The 17,308-nt window shown below is 37.4% G+C and overlaps 1 protein-coding gene across 3 annotated transcripts in view; it reads right to left on the bottom strand.

Annotated features, from left to right (window-relative positions):
• Nucleotides 1-17,308, bottom strand: part of SLC17A2 (solute carrier family 17 member 2) — a 69,691-nt gene that overhangs the window by 31,755 nt on the left and 20,628 nt on the right. The window lies entirely within an intron of this gene.

Below are 17,308 nucleotides of genomic sequence, written 5' to 3'. Positions count from 1 at the left end.
AATAATTTGTAGTGTTGTATCTTCAAGTCCAATCTGAACTAGAGAGAAAGGGGGAAGAAAAGATTTTTAAAAAATGGACAGAGACTGGGGAGCCTGTGGAACAATCTTGAAAAAGTCTAACATTTGTGTCATCAGAGTCTCAGAGGAGAAGCAGAAAAAAATATTTGAAGAAATATTGGCTGAAAAAGTCTCAAATACACTGAAAAATATAAGTGTACAGATTTGTGAAGATCAGAAAACTCTAAACAAGATAAAACCAAAGAAATCTATGCCCATAATCAAACTACTGAAAGATAAAGACCAAGAAATAATCTTGAAATCAGCCAGAGGAAAACGTAGAAGGCAACAGTGATTTGAAGACTACATATTTCTTATCAGAAACCAAAAAAGCCAGAAAGAAGTAGTATTAAATTTTTCAAGTGCTGAGAGAAAAGAATTGTCAAGGCAGAATTATATATCCAGTAAAAATATTCCTCGGGAATGAGGGTGAAATAAAGGCTTTCTCAAATAAAGGAAAAATAAGAGAATTCACAGCAAACCTGCTCGAAAAGAATTGCTAAAGTTCTTCAGGTGGAGGGAACTGATACCAGAAGGAAATTTGGACACTAGGAATGAAGAAAGAGCAACAGAAATAGTGAATACCTAGGTAAATATATTGAATAGTAGACCACTCTTCTCTTCTTCGGTTCCTTAAAATATGTTTGACATTGGAAGCAAAGTTTATAACATTTTTGATGGGATTATCAATGTATGCAGATGTAATACAAAAGATGACTAAAACATAAATGAGGAAGGATAAAGGAATCTATATGCCAATAAGGCTTCTATACCCAAAGGAGTAAAATACAGATTCTAAAAATAATAAAGGTAATACAGGAACTATCAAGAAGAGAGTAAGCATCACCTGTAATAGTAATCCAGAGATAATCATAGTTTTGGTGTTTATTACTTACAATTTGTTCTGGTGCACAGACAAATCACATATTCATAAAAACATGCATTTTTTAACATCTTTATTGGAGTATAATTTCTTTACAATGGTGTGTTAGTTTCTGCTGTATAAGAAAGTGAATCAGCTATATGTGTACATATATCCCCATATCTCCTCCCTCTTGTATCTCCCTCCCACCCTCCCTATCCCACCCCACTAGGTGGACACAAAGCACTGAGATGATCTCCCTGTGCTATGCGGCTGCTTCCCCCTAGCTAGCTATTTTATATTTGGTAGTGTATATATGTCCATGCCACTCTCTGACTTCGTCCCAGTTTACCCTTCCCCCTCCCCGTGTCCTCAAGTCTATTCTCTACGTCAGCATCTTTATTCCTGTCCCTACATTCTTCAGGACTTTTTTTTTTTTTTAGATTCCTTATATATGTGTTAGCATACAGTATTTGTTTTTCTCTACCTGACTTACTTCATTCTGTATGACAGACTCTAGGTCCATCCACCTCACTACAAATAACTCAATTTCGTTTCCTTTTATGGCTGAGTAATATTCCAATGTATATATGTGCTACATCTTCTTTATCCGTTCATCTGTGAATGGACACTTAGGTTGCTTCCATGTCCTGGCTATTGTAAACAGAGCTGCAATGAACATTGTGGTACATGACTCTTTTTGAATGATGGTTTTCTCAGGGTATATGCCCAGTAGTGGGATTGCTGGGTCATATGGTAGTTCTATTTTTAGTTTTTTAAGGAACGTCCATACTGTTCTCCATAGTGGCTGTATCAGTTTACATTCCCACCAACAGTGCAAGAGGGTTCCCTTTTCTCCACACCCTCTCCAGCATTTATTTTTTGATGATGGCCATTCTGACTGGTGTGAGGTGATATCTCATTGTAGATTTGATTTGCGTTTCTCTAATGATTAGTGATATTGAGCATTCTTTCATGTGTTTGTTGGCAATCTGTATATCTTCTTTGGAGAAATGTCTAGTTAGGTCTTCTGCCCACTTTTGGATGAGGTTGTTTGTTTTTTTGATATTCTGATATTTTTTTGAGATGCATGAGCTGCTTGTAAATTTTGGAGATGAATCCTTTGTCAGTTGCTTCATTTGCAAATACTTTTTTGAAATATAATCCCATTCTGAGGGTTGTCTTTTCGTCTTTTTTATGGTTTCCTTTGCTGTGCAAAAGCTTTTAAGAGTCATTTGGTCCCATTTGTTTATTTTTGTTTTTATTTCCATTTCTCTAGGAGGTGGGTCAAAAAGGGTCTTGCTGTGATTTATGTCATAGAGTGCTCTGCCTATGTTTTCCTCTAAGAGTTTGATAGTGTCTGGCCTTACATTTAAATCTTTAATCCATTTTGAGTTTATTTTTGTGTATGGTGTTAAGGAGTGTTCTAATTTCATTCTTTTACATGTGGCTGTCCAGTTTTCCCAGCACCACTCATTGAAGAGGCTATCTTTTCTCCATTGTATATCCTTGCCTCCTTTGTCATAGATTAGTTAACCATAGGTGTGTGGGTTTATCTCTGGGCTTTCTATCCTGTTCCATTTATCTATATTTCTGTTTTTGTGCCAGAACCATACTGTCTTGATTACTGTAGCTTTGTAGTATAGTCTGAAGTCAGGGAGCCTGATTCCTCCAGCTCCATTTTTCTTTCTCAAGACTGCTTTGGCTATTTGGGGTCTTTTGTGTTTCCATACAAACTGTGAAAGTTTTTGTTCTAGTTCTGTGAAAAATGCCTTTGGTAGTTTGATAGAGATTGCATTGAATCTGTAGATTCCTTTAGGTAGTATAGTCATTTTCACAATGTTGATTCTTCCAATCCAAGAACATGGAGTATCTCTCCATCTGTTTGTATCATCTTTAATTTCTTTCATCAGTGTCTTATAGTTTTCTGCATACAGGTCTTTTGTCTCCTTAGGTAGATTTATTCCTAATTATTTTATTATTTTTGTTGCAATGGTAAATGGGAGTGTTTCCTTATTTTCTCTTTCAGATATTTCATCATTAGTGTATACGAATGCAAGAGATTTCTGAGCATTAATTTTGTATCCTGCTACTTTACTAAATTCACTGATTAGCTCTAGTAGTTTTCTGGTAGCATCTTTAGGATTCTCTATGTATAGTATCGTGTCATCTGCAAACACTGACAGTTTTACCTCTTTTCCAAATTGGATTCCTTTTATTTCTTTTTCTTCTCTGATTGCCGTGGCTAAAACTTCCAAAACTATGTTGAATAATAGTGGTGAGAGTGGGCAACCTTGTCTTGTTCCTGATCTTAGTGGAAATGGTTTCAATTTTTCACCATTGAGAACGACGTTGGCTGTGGGTTTGTCATATATGGCCTTTAATATGTTGAGGTAAGTTCCCTCTATGCCTACTTTCTGGAGGGTTTTTATCATAAATGGGTGTTGAATTTTGTCAAAAGCTTTTTCTGCATCTATTGAGATGATCACATGGCTTTTCTCCTTCAATTTGTTAATTTGGTGTATCACATTGATTGATTGGCATATATTGAAGAATCCTTGAATTCTTGGGATAAACCCCACTTGATCATGGTGTATGATCCTTTTAATGTGCTGTTGGATTCTGTTTGCTAGTATTTTGTTGAGGATTTTTGCATCTATGCTCATCAGTGATATTGGCCTGTAGTTTTCTTTTTTTGTGACATCTTTGTCTCGTTTTGGTATCAGGGTGATGATGGCCTCATAGAATGAGTTTGGGAGTGTTCCTCCCTCTGCTATATTTTGGAAGAGTTTGAGAAGGATGCATGTTAGCTCTTCTCTAAATGTTTGATAGAATTCACCTGTGAAGCCATCTGGTCCTGGGCTTTTGTTTATTGGAAGATTTTTAATCACAGTTTCAATTTCAGTGCTTGTGATTGCTCTCTTTATATTTTCTATTTCTTCCTGGTTCAGTCTCGGGAAGGTTGTGCTTTTCTAAGAATTTGCCCATTTCTTCCAGGTTTTCCATTTTATTGGCATATAGTTGCTTGTATTAATCTCCCATGATCCTTTGTATTTCTGCAGTGCCAGTTGTTACTTCTCCTTTTTCATTTCTAATTCTGTTGATTTGAGTCTTCTCCATTTTTTTCTTGATGAGTCTGGCTAATGGTTTATCAATTTTGTTTATCTTCTCAAAGAACCAGCTTTTAGTTTTATTGATCTTTGTTATCGTTTCCTTCATTTCTTTTTCATTTGTTTCTGATCTGATCTTTATGATTTCTTTCCTTCTGCTAACTTTGTTTTTTTTTTTTTTTGTTCTTCTTTCTCTAATTGCTTTAGGTGTAAGGTTAGGTTGTTTATTTGAGATGTTTCTTCTTTCTTGAGGTAGGATTGTATTGCATAAACTTCCCTCTTAGAACTGCTTTTGCTGCATCCCATAGGTTTTGGGTTGTTGTGTTTTCATTGTCATTAAAACATGCACTTTTTAAGGGAAAAATAGGATTAAAGTATCCATGTTGTCTTGTGACCTATTCTTTACTTAATATTTTGTTGAGATCTTTATATAATATTGAATCTTTGTATATATGAGCACCTTCCTTTTTTAATATCTATATAATATATTGTATAGATGAATCATAATTTATTTAACTTATTATTTCTTAGCATGCAATTTGTTTCCAGTGTTTTTCTATCATAAATATATGCCTACCTAAACATATGCTATTATAAACCATATATTTATGAAATCTAAGAAAACGGTACTGATGAACCTAGTGGCAAGACAGGAATAAAGATGCAGAGGTAGAGAATGGACTTGAGGACACAGTGGGGAAGGGGAAGCTGGGACGAAGTGATAAAGTAGCATTGACATATATACACTATCAAATGTAAAATGGATGGCTAGTGGGAAGCTGCTGCATAGCACAGGGAAATCAGCTCAATGCTTTGTGACGACCTAGAGGGGTGGGATACGGAGGGTGGGAGGGAGGCTCAAGAGGGAGGGGATATGGGGATATATGTAATGCATACAGCTCATTCACTTTGTTGTATAGCAGAAACTAACATTGTAACAACATTGTAAAGCAATTATACTCCAGTAAAGATATTAAAAAAATAAAAGACACTTAAAAACTAAAAAAAAAAACAAAAAAAAAACCCATATATTTTTACACACTGGTCTGATTATTTTCTTCAGATAATGTCTTGGAAGTAAAATAACTGGCTCAGTTGTAAAACTTACTACCAGACTGCCTTCCAGGGAGGTCATTACTTCACATTTACAACAGGCAATTCTCCAACAAGGCCCATGTCCTTGTACTTTATGCAATCCCAGTCTCCAGTTCTTCTGTTTTTATCTCTCTAATTTATGCAACACCCCAAGTCCTCAATAACCCTGTGTTGATTCTGTTGGGAGTACCAACTCTATCTCCTCCAGAACAGAGGCAGAAGTTCCTCTTAGAAAAATGTCCATCCATCATAACCTCAAGTCTCTCCAATGTCATTTTCCACCTAACTTCTTTGCATGACTTGGGTCTCAGGATAGGCAGTTACCCCTGAAGTTTGATACCTGGATTTGTCTGAATTCTTAACCGAAACTTTAGACCACATCCAACGGAACACACTGCCTCTCAAGCCTTCAGCCGAGCTTATAGTTTTAACTACATAATTACCACCTGAGCATCTTCCAATGCAAAAGCTGCGAAAGGACTCAGTCTCCAAAATTCACTTAACTTGCTGCACTGTACCAAATGTTAGTCTGAATGAGATAGAAAATATTTTTCAGGATTTAAAGGCCCAAGATCTTCCAATAATCAACTTACCACTTCCCAAGTTTCATGGGGGAGATTGGCAGTGGGGACATTCCAGGGTCACTGGCTCTTATCTAGGAGGGAGCTTCAGAATCACCTGGGGAATTTTAAGAAAACACAGGTGCCAGGCTTCTCAGGAGTGAAGCTTAAGCATGTGGATGGCAGCAAAACTTCCCCTTTAAAAAAAAAGCTGCTGCATCTCTAGACAAATGAAGACTGCTTTTAAAATTTTTATTATAAAGCTTGGCCTTAACCTAGTGGTTCTCAACCTTGGATAAACATTCAAACTGCCTGGGGAGCTTTAAAGAGCACTAGTGTCTGAGCCAAACCCCAGAGATCCTGTTGTAATTATTCTCAAGTTTGTCCTCGGTGATGAGAATTTTAAAAGCTCCTCAGGTGATTCTAATGTTCAGCCAGGCTGAACATTATTGAAATTATTAAAACCCTTCACATGGAAATTTTATTCTGGACAGCTGAGATAGACCATGGATCAGTCACCAGATATAAAAGAGAGGCCACAGATTCATTACCCAAAGAAAACCGTTGCCCTCTTCTAGATGTATAAAGAAGCCCTGGACACACTGTATCTAAAGCAGACCCGGGACAGATACTCCAGAAAATGCTGGATGAAGCAATAGGAGTCTTGGCTTTAGACTGTACCCTCTCCCACTCTAAAACAAATTCCCAGTGAAGTGTTACCAAACTGACCACTGGGTCAATCGGCAAAGCAGGAGTGTGTGTGGGTGTGCGTGCATGACTTTCTACCCCAGACATACAGAAAAATATGATTCAACTTTCAGCATATATCAAATTTTGTGTTTTAGTATTGTTTTATTTCAAATTATATCTTGGAGAGAATGCATTATTTTGAACTGGATAAATGCTCCCCACTGCTGAACCCCAAGTGCCCGACCCTGGGTTGACCCAGATCTCTCTCTCTGAAGGCTGAATGGAGCCATCATAACTCTAATGGGCAAAAGGCTGGTCTGGAAGTTCTCCCAGCTGCAGAAAGAGAAAAAAAACAAAACAAGCAAGCAAGCAAACAAGCCACCACAACACAAAACTGTGGAGGGGAGAGAGAGGAAGACTGGACTAAGGAATGATAGTGTGATTTGATATTCAGAGGGGTGTGTGTGTGTGTTTGAGAGAGAGAGAGAGAAACAGAGAGACAGAGACAGACATAGACAGAGACAGAAAGAGAGATAGAGCTCCAGCCCCAATAGGGAGGAACCAAACATCTTATCTCTTTCCTAGGATCCCTCCATCTTGCAGCCTAAAGACACAGGGTCCCTACTTGTCCTGCACTCTTAGTGATATGGGTCAAGGGTCAACGGGACTTGTGGTTTTTAAAAACTTTTTATTTTGAAATAATTTCAGACTTACAGAAAAGTTACAAGAAGAATACAAAGAACTCATATATAACCTTTACTTAGATTCACCTATTGTTAATATTACTCTTCTCTCCACCTATCCATCTATTTATAGATCTGTATCTCTCTCTCTATATATAATTGCTGAAGCATCCGAGAATAAGTTGTAGATCTCATCCTCTTTTAGTTTTAATACTTTATCCCTAAATTTGAACTTTGCCAGCTGTCCCAATGTGTCTCTTATAACATTTCCCTCCCTCAATTCAGGATCACACATTGCATTTAGTTGTCATGTTTATTTAGTCTCTTTTAATCTGGAAAAGTTCCTCAGCTTCTTTATCTTTCATGACAGTGAGTTTTTAAAGATTATCGGTGAGGTGTTTTATAGATTGATTTTTTAAACTTCCCAGCAATGTGCCCTTGAAGACCAAAGATGTATTGGCAGCAGAGTTTGAAACAAGTGTAAGATACATAGGAACCACATAAAAGGGTCTGATCCAAGGGCTGAAGGCCTTATCATCCCACTGCTGCTTTATCAGGTATAGATCTAGGGACCTGGCAGCACCTTCACTGTCCTGAAGGGTGTTAGAATGTAGAGGAGTCTTCCTAGAGGTGGGAGACTTATGGGAAGGGAGGCTGAGATTGAGTTTGGCTGTGGCTAAGAGTCAGGGAAGGGTTTTTGTTCATCTCTGGATGGAATCAGGTTCTGTCTGCAGGTAAGGAGTCCTTGAGATCTAGACTTAAGCTGTCTGGGCCCCTTTGAGGGGAGGGGGTTGGGTGAGAAAGAAGAAGGGCCTAGCTTGGAATGAGCAAACAAACAGGTTCATTCTCCACCTTACCCCAGCACTCTGGACCAACGGTGGTTATGAATTTTCCCAGCCATGTAATCACTCCATAAAGGAAATGTGCACGGGAAAGGGGAGGAAGGAGATGTGAGCTCTACTGGATGCCTATTTCATTCCCAGATTTATTTGTTTTTGTTTTTTGCTTTTTTTGGCTGTGTTGGGTCTTAGTTGCGGCGTGTGGGATCTGTCGTTGCAGTGTGCGGGCTTCTCTCTGGTTGTGGCGTGTGGGTTTTTCTCTCTCTAGTTGTGGCACGTGGGCTCTGTAGTTTGCAGCCTGCGGGCTCTCTCACTGAGGCGCCTGTGGGCTCAGTAGTTGTGGCACGTGGGCTTAGTGGCCCTGCAGCCTGTGGGATCTTAGTTCCCCGAACAGGGATCAAACCCGCGTCCCCCCTACATTGGAAGGTGGATTATTTACCACTGGACCACCAAGGAAGTCCCCCCAGATTTATTTGAAATCAATCTACCTCATGTAGTCCAGGCTCTCAGTCCTGAACTTCCAAATAATATGGAACATTTTTAATGACCCTTGACATTTTTACAAGAGTCTTTCTGTAATTCCTGGACTCCCTTCTTCTCCTGGTGAAATTTTACTTATTCTTCAGAACATAGCTCAGAGGTTATCACCTCTGCAGAAGTATCCAAGTTCTGCCAAGAGTTACTTGCTTCTTTGTTTTTCTTCCTCAGCCTCAACACTTTTTCTTACCTTGTATAACATTTAGAATATAATTATTTTTTTAAAAATATTTTAACTTTCTGGAAACTTTTAAAGGAAATACATTTTTTTTTAGTTGATATATCCATAGGGTCCAGCCTAGTGTCTGCCATAAAAAAGCTGTTCAATAAATGTTCATTGTGTGAATAAATGAATACATTTTTAAATGAGTGGATTTAATTGCCATTGTTAGTATGAATCACTTAAAATCATTGATAAGAGCCAGATTAAATTTACATTTCTTTAATATTGGTCAAAGAAGTAGTTACGCTTTCATAAAGACAAAACCATAGGAACTTAAGCCACCAAAAATGCAAGAGTGCCATCTATTGGTAAACATATAAACAGATAAGGCACTAAGAAGCCAGGTAAAATATGTTTACTTTGAATAATGTGTCCCTTAGGTAGCTTGTATAAAATGTGAAAGAAAGATGGGAGCAAAATTGACAGATGTTATATGATATTTTCCTGGAAAATATTTTATACTAGTAATTTATGCAAAATGTAATGATATTTTTAAATGAAAAAGAAACCAGTAAAACAAGAAACATCATACAAAATGATAAACAATTGAAAGTTTTTTCCACTTCTGTCCTTCCCCCCTAGATTAGGAATAAAATTAGGATGCCAACTATTTCAATTTATGTTCAATGTTGTATGGGATATACTAGCCACTGTAGTATGGGAAGAAAAATAAAGGTTAATGTTAAATGTTAATTGTCTAAATACTTCAATTAAAAGGCAAAGATTATTAGAATGGCTTTTAAAAATGTAAGAACTGAACATATGTTAGCTAGAACAAAAACACCTGAAATATAAAAACACAGATAAGTTTAAAATAAATGTGTAGAAAAACATGTACTACGCAAACAGTAAGCATAAAAAGACTGGATTATCTATATTAAAAACAGATAAAGTAGAGTTGAAGACAGAGAACATTTTCAGAGATAAAGAGTGACATTTTATATTGGTAAAAGGGTCAGTTCACCAGGATAGCATAATCATAAATGTGTATGAACTTAATGACAAAGTTTCAAAATACATGAAGTAAAAATGGAAAGAATTAAAGGGAAAAATAAGCAATTCCACAATCCCAGTTGGAGATTTTAGTACCTTTCCTACAGTAATGATTGAATAACTAGATAAAATATATGAAAAGTCATAGAAGATCTGAAAAACCCTATCTATCACCTTGAATGAATTGATATTTATAGGATATTATACTGAATATTTGCATCCACATTTTTTTCAAGTACACATGGTTACATTCATAATGATAGACTATATTCTGGGCCACTATACAAGTCAATAAATTTAGAGGGATTTAAATCCTATAGAGTATGTTATCTGACCTCAGGAGAGATAAGTTAGAAATCAGTAAAAAATAAGATATCTGGGGGAAAACCCCCAATATTTGGAAATCAAACATACTTCTAAATAATCTACCACTTTAAAAATCATAAGAAAAATTATAAAGTATTTTGAACTACAGAATAATGAAAATAAGACATACAAAACTTTGTGAGAGGCAACTAAAACAGTGCCTAGAGGAAAGTTTATAGCTTAAACTGTTTACATTAGAAAACAAAGATAATAAAAAATCAGAGCTTAGGTCCTGTGAAGGTGGTATATTTAAGAGAAGACACACACCTCCATCACCACCTATAAAACTGAGATCCCAAAGGGTGATAAAGGTGAACTAGAAGTAAACAGATCTCACTTCCAGGAAACGGCAAGAATTCTGGGAACTCTGGTGCTGAGCAGAGCAGGGAGCAAAGAAAAGAAAGAGAGAGAGAGAGAGAGACACTCTGGTAAGCTGTAACCACAAGCCAATTTTTATACATATTTGGGGTAAAATTTCACATCACTTTGGTTATCAAAAAAACAACAACAACAAAAGCAAAAAACCCTCAAGCCATGAACTGAGTTTACTTCTTGACTGGTAGTATGCTAGCTGCCAGGCAAAAGCAAACACAAATCACCTCTGGAGGAAAGCACTTTCAGCCCAGTCCTCAAAACCACAAATAATTTTACGAGAACAATGAAGAAAATAATAGTAAAACAACCAAGCACACAGAATGGACTGGAGGGCGAGAAGCAAGAATAGATGAAGGGAGACTAGTTAGGAAGTTTCGATAAACCTGTGAAAAGTGACGGTGGACGATTTGTGTATTTCTGTTTAAAGTGAGTTTCTTGTAGACAACATATAGAGGGGGCTTGATCTGTGTGCGTGTGTGTATTCAATCTGACAACCTCTGCCTTTGAATTGGAGTATTTAGATCATTTACGTTAAATGTGATTATTGAGGGCTTCCCTGGTGGCGCAGTGGTTGAGAATCCACCTGCCAATGCAGGGGACATGGGTTCGAGCCCTGGTCCAGAAAGATCCCACATGCCGTGGGGCAACTAAGCCCGTGCGCCACAACTACTGATCCTGCGCTCTAGAGCCTGCAAGCCACAACTACTGAGCCTGCGTGCCACAACTACTGAAGCCCGTGCGCCTAGAGCCCGTGCTCCACAAGGGAAGCCACCACAATGAGAAGCCCGCGCACCGCAACCAGAGACAAGCCCATGTGCAGCAACAAAGACCCAACGCAGCCAAAAAAAATAAATAAATTTATTTTTAAAAAATGTGATTATTGATATGTGTAGATTTAAATCTGTCACCTTATTATTACTTTTCCATTTGTTCCATCTATTCTTTGTTCCCTTTTCCCTCATTATTCTCTTCTATTGACCAACTTGAATAGTTTTTGATTCTATTTTATTTCTTTTTGTGGCTTATAAGCCATAATTCTTTGTTTTGTAATTTCAGTGGTTACTTTAGACTTTATAGTGTACATCATTAATTTATCACAGTCCATTTTCAGGTGATATACCACTTCTCATATAGAATAAGAACCTTAAAATTGTTATTCCATGTCTCTTTCTTACTTTTGTGCTGGTGTTACCTTGCATTTTACTTTTACATCTTATAAATTCCACATAACATTGTTACTATTTCTGCTAAAACAGTCGACCACTTTTGACAGAGATTTAAATAACATTTAAATTTTTTTAACTTATTTTCCTGTGAAGTCACAATTGCTGGTGCTCTTTATTCTTTTGTGCAGATTGGTATTTCAATTTGGTATCTTCTGTCTAAAGAACTTCCTTTAATATTTCTCGTAGTTCTAATCTGCTGATTAGGTGTTTATTGCTTTTGGTCAGATAAAGAAAAAATATTTTACAATATTTCAGTTAAGGGCTGAGTCAATTTTAAAAAAACAAGATTATCCACTAACAAAATATTTAATTGTACAGGTGATTTTTAAAAATAAAACAGAAAACTTACATCTATAGTGTAATGAACATCATTCAATTCCTACATGTGACTAGACGAATTCCTTTATCTTTCATGTATCTGAAATAGTCCTTATTTCACCTTCATTTTTGAAAAATATTTTTGCTAGGTAAAATATTCTAGGCCTTCCATTACTTTACAGATTTTACTCCACTGTATTCTTGCTTGCATTGTTTCCAATGAGAAATCTGTGATCTATGTTTGTTCCTCTATACATAATATGACTTTTGTTCTTGGCTACTTTTAAGAATCTTTTCTTTATTATTGCTTTTGAGTAATTTGGTTATGTTATGTATTGGTTTAGTTTTGTTCCTGTTTCTCATGCTTATGGTGCATTGAGATTCATGGATTAGTAGGTTTATAGTTTTCACCAAATTTCAAAAAACTTCAGCCATTATTTTTTCATATATTCTTTTTTGTCCCTTCTTCCAATTTTTCCTCTCCTTTAGGGACAGCAAGTACATATATATTTGAGACTTAAAGCTTTTCCACAGCTCATTGGTGCCGTAGTCACTTTTTATTTTTATTCTCTTTTCTCTCTGCATTTCATTTTATATAGTTTCTATTGCTATGCCTTCTAGTTCACTACTTGTTTCTTTTGCAAAGTCTAATCTGTCATTAATCCTATCCAGAGTACTTTTTATCTCATAGTTTCCATCTCTAGAAGTTTAATTTGGGTCTTTTAAAAATCTTTCAGGTCTCTAACTTTTTGAACATATGGAATGCAGTTATAAAAACATTCTAAATGTCTTTATCTGCTAATCCCAACACCTGTGTCAGTTCTGGGTGAATTTTGATTGATTGATTCCTCTCTTATCCTAGGATATATTTTCCTTCTTGTTTGCATATCTGTTTTTTCCCAATATTAAATTTTTATCGATATATTTCATATACCATAAAACACACCTTTTTAAAGTGTACAATTCAGTGGTTATAGTGTATTCACAAAGTTGTACAATCATTATCACTAACTAAATTCCAGAACATTTCAAGATCTTCAACAAGAAGCCCTATATCCTTAAGTAGCAATTCCCAATTACCTCCTCTCAGCCCCTGGCAACTACTAACCTACCTTCTGTCTCTATGAGTTTGCCTATCTTAGACATGTAATGTAAAAAGACTCATACAATATGTGTTATTTTTGTGTCTGGCTTCTTTCATTTAGTATGTTTTCAAGGTCCATCAGTGTTGGAACATGTATCAGTACTTCATTCTTTTTTATGGCTGAATAATATTCCACTGTATGGATTTAACACATTGTATGTGTCCATTGATCAGTAGACGGACATTTGGGTTGTTTCCACTTTGGGGGTACTGTGAATAATGCTACTATAAACAATCATGTACAAGTTTCTACATGAGTATGTTTTCAATTCTCTTAGGTACTTACATAGAAGTAGAATTTCTGGATCATATGATAACTCTATGTTTAACTTTTTAGAGAACTACCAAACTGTTTTCCAAAAACATTGCACCATTTTACATCCCCACAAGCAATGTATGGGGTTCCAATTTCTCCACTTGTTATTGTCTGGCTTTTTAAAATTATTATTATTATTATAGCTACCCTAGAGGATGTGAAGTGGTATCTCGTGGTTTCGTTTTGCATTTACATAATGACTAATGTTGTTGCATATCTTTTCAGGTGCTTATTGGGTACTTGTATGTCTTCTTTGGAATAATGTATACTTAGATCCTTTGCCCATTTTTAAGTTGGATTATTTATCTTTTTGTTATTGGGTTGTAGGAACTTTTTATATACAAGTTACAATTCTAGATACAAGTCCCTTGTCAGATATATAATTCACAAAAATTTTCTCCCATTCTGTGGGCTGTCATCTCATTTTCTTAATGGAGTCCTATGAAGCTCAAAAGTCTTTAATTTTGATGCTCTCCAACTCACCTATTTTTTTCTTTTATTGCTTGTGTTTTTGGTGTCATCCAAAAAACCATTGCTAAGCTAAGATTACAAAGATTTGCCCCAAAGTTTTCTTCTCAGTGTTTTATGGAGTTTTAGTGCTTACACTTAGATCTTTGTTTCATTTTGAGTTAATTTTTGTATATGGTGTGAGGTAGGGCTCCAAATTCATTCTTTTGCATATGGATTATCCAGTTGTCCCACTATTGTTTGTTAATAAGATTATTCTTTGTACATTGAACTGTTTTGGCACTCTTGTTAAAATTAATTGACCATAAATGTATGGGTTTATTTCTAGACTCTTTACTAAATTTTATTGCTCTATAGGTTTATCCTTATGATAGTACCACATAGCCTTGATTATTGTAATGTTATAGTAAGTTTTGAAATTGCAAACTGCGAGTCCTGCAACTTTGATCTTTTTAAAGATTGTTTTGGTTATTGTGGGCCTTTTGTATTTCCAGATGAATTTTAGGATAAGCTTGTCAATGTCTAAAAAAAAATGCCAGCTGGAATTTTGATAGGCATGCACTGAGTCTGTAGAACAACTTGGGAAGTACTGCTAATTAACAATATGAAGCCTTCTAATCCATGAACATGCAATGTCTATTTATTTAGGTCAATTTAATTTCTTTCAATGATGTTTTGCAAATTTCAGTGTACAATTTTGTTTTGCTTTTGTTAATTTTATTCCTAAGTATTTTGTTATTTTTGTTGCTATTATAAATGATTATTTCCTTAATTTTATTTTCAGATTGTTCATTGCTAGTATATAGACATACAATGAAATTTTATATATTGATCTTGTATCCTGCAACCTTGCTGAACTCATTTATTAGATCTATATTTTTTGTATACGGATTCCTTAAGATTTTCTATATACAAAATTATGTTATTGGCAAATAGAGTATTTGTCTTCTTCCTTTTAAATCTGGATGCCTTTTAATTCCTTGAACCTTCAGTACAATGTTGAATAGAAATGGTAAGAGCACACATCCTTTTCTTGTTAGGTGTGCTATTACCAGCTCTTCCTAGGGCCAGTCAAGGAAAATGCTCCTCTTTAAGTCCCAGCTCACCTCAGAGCAGGCTTCAGTGAAACAGTCATCTATATCATGAGAGATATAGGTACAAACTATTTGCAAAGGATGCTAGACTTCTTTGGAGAAGTCTTTGTTATGTTCATCATTCTGAATAGCTCAGATAAGTCTTCTCTCAGGCTTTTTTTTTTTAAACCTATAATCCTGTGTCCTCTCTTCTTACCTCTGGGTGTTGCTTCCTCTCTCCCCTTTGCTCATCTGAAAAGTTTGTCCTCAAGATCACTTTTGCAGTGTGCTCTTATCAAACCTCTGCTAAGCTCTCTTTCTCAGAAGCCTAGGTCTTCTCTTTCATTTTCATTTTCTTCCAGTTCAAATCATTAATATATCCTACAGGAGAGAGAAACAGCTCTCTAGAAAACCAGTAGCCATCATGGATTCTGGTATTTTCTGGCACTGTTCGCCATGTTAACTTGCCCACGACCTCCAACATGTACATACACACACTCTGCTCACACTTCACAGACACACCCCATCGCACATATCACACAAACACAAACCATGTATCACAGTCCACACCCAGCACACACCACCCCACATCCCACAACATACACTATACACACACACATACACATGCGTACCAGACACCATATCACACGAATCACACACATGCAAGCATGCATCACAGACTACATATAGCACAAACCATCACACAGCTCACATATCACCCACGCCACACTACATACATTACACACATGTGTGCACACCTCCTATGATGTGTGTTTAGTGCAGCATAGAAAGTTACTCTCTTGTTTAACACATACCACTATGCCTGGAACCACTCTAAACACTCGAGATTCATCAATTAAAAACACAGACAAAACTCTCCACCGCTGTGGAATTTGCATTCTCATGCAGGAGGCAGACAATAAGCAAGATACATAAATAAAATATTCAGTAATAAGTGCCATGGGAACAAAAGAGAGCACTGTTAGAGGGCTTAGGAGTGGGGCAGGGGTGTAACTGTAAACTAGGTGGTCGGAGTAAGCCTGACTGAGAAGAGACACCTGAAGGAGTTGAGGGAAGGCACCCTAGGGATATCTAAGGGATGACTGTTCCCCACAGAAGGAACAGCCAGAGTCCAGGCCTTTTTAAGGAGACTCCAGTGACCCACTCCCCATTCTGGGTCTTCAGATTCCTACAGCCCAGACTCGCAGGGTCAAGCCCAGCCTCACTTACTGGAGGGGATGCATCCCCCATGGGGCAGCTCCGATTGGTCTCTCCCTAGGCTCACCTTTGGAGAACAGGTCTCTGAAGCCTCATCTGCATCCCTCTCCCCTTTAAGACCTGCAGCTCTCTGTGTGAACCTGTCCCTCCTTCATGCAACAAGAAACAGGTGCAAGATGGGGCAGCTGTCACAAGACAGTCCCCATCATGAGGTTGATGCTTTTGTCTTGCTTTTGTTGCCTGTAGTGGCAGTCTGTTTTCTTTTGGGCATTCACTAGCTTCCTTTTCCTGATCCTTTGACAGGACAAATTTGGAGTGAGCTGTGCCTACGTCCAGAGTCACAGCCACAACAATGAAAGTCGTGGGAATCTGTAAGGAGTCATCATTGGATCAGGGATACAGGGGCTCGTTCTTTCTCTTCTGTCTGTGTGCTGGTTGCCTCAGGAGTAGATCTGTCCTGTACTGTGCACGATGATTCAGTCACCTGGTGGCAAAATGGGAGAAGGCCCTGTGGGCACCCAGGAGGATGCAGTGCTGAAGAGAGACTCCTGTTTGGGTGGGAAGAGAGGAACCTCTCTCTGTTTCACAATTTTGCCTCCAGCCTGAGCTGCTGGACCAGCAGGACTGTGGCTGCACCCAACTCCCCCCAGGCTCCATGTGTGGGTCCGCTGCCCTGAGCACGGGCTTCCACGAGCTTTCAGGGTCAGCAGCTGACCTGCCGGGCCAGGGGCCCAGAGTTTACCCCAGGCAGCTCTCAGAAGCCAAATTTAACTTCCCCTGCCTGTGTCCTCAGCCTTCCTTACTGGCTCCTTTGGGCCACTGCATATATGTATTTCCTAAGCAAACACTTATTGTGCACTTATCATAAATACCTCTTACACCTAAGGCTATAAATGTGGCAGGGTCTTATTTATTTTTTGCCCATTAAATAATAACTCTAACTCTGGGCCATTAGTGGCTCCCGTTTGCTGGCCTTGGTGCCTGACTCCGATAAGTATTTGATAAGTATTTGAATCTTGCGGAGGGATACCGAGGAGGAAAATGAGACACAGCATCAGGACAGAAAAGAATGGGGGAATGGCTTGAGCAAATTCTCTGATACCGATGAGCCCTATTATTGTACCGCCCCTTTTTTCACCATACCCTTCAGAGCAG

Source organism: Balaenoptera borealis, assembly GCF_965194805.1.
Source record: "Balaenoptera borealis genome assembly, chromosome: 12".
Classification (NCBI taxonomy): Eukaryota; Metazoa; Chordata; class Mammalia; order Artiodactyla; family Balaenopteridae; genus Balaenoptera; species Balaenoptera borealis.
Note: the sequence above shows the minus strand (reverse complement) of the source record. Positions and strands in the feature narration are given on the sequence as shown.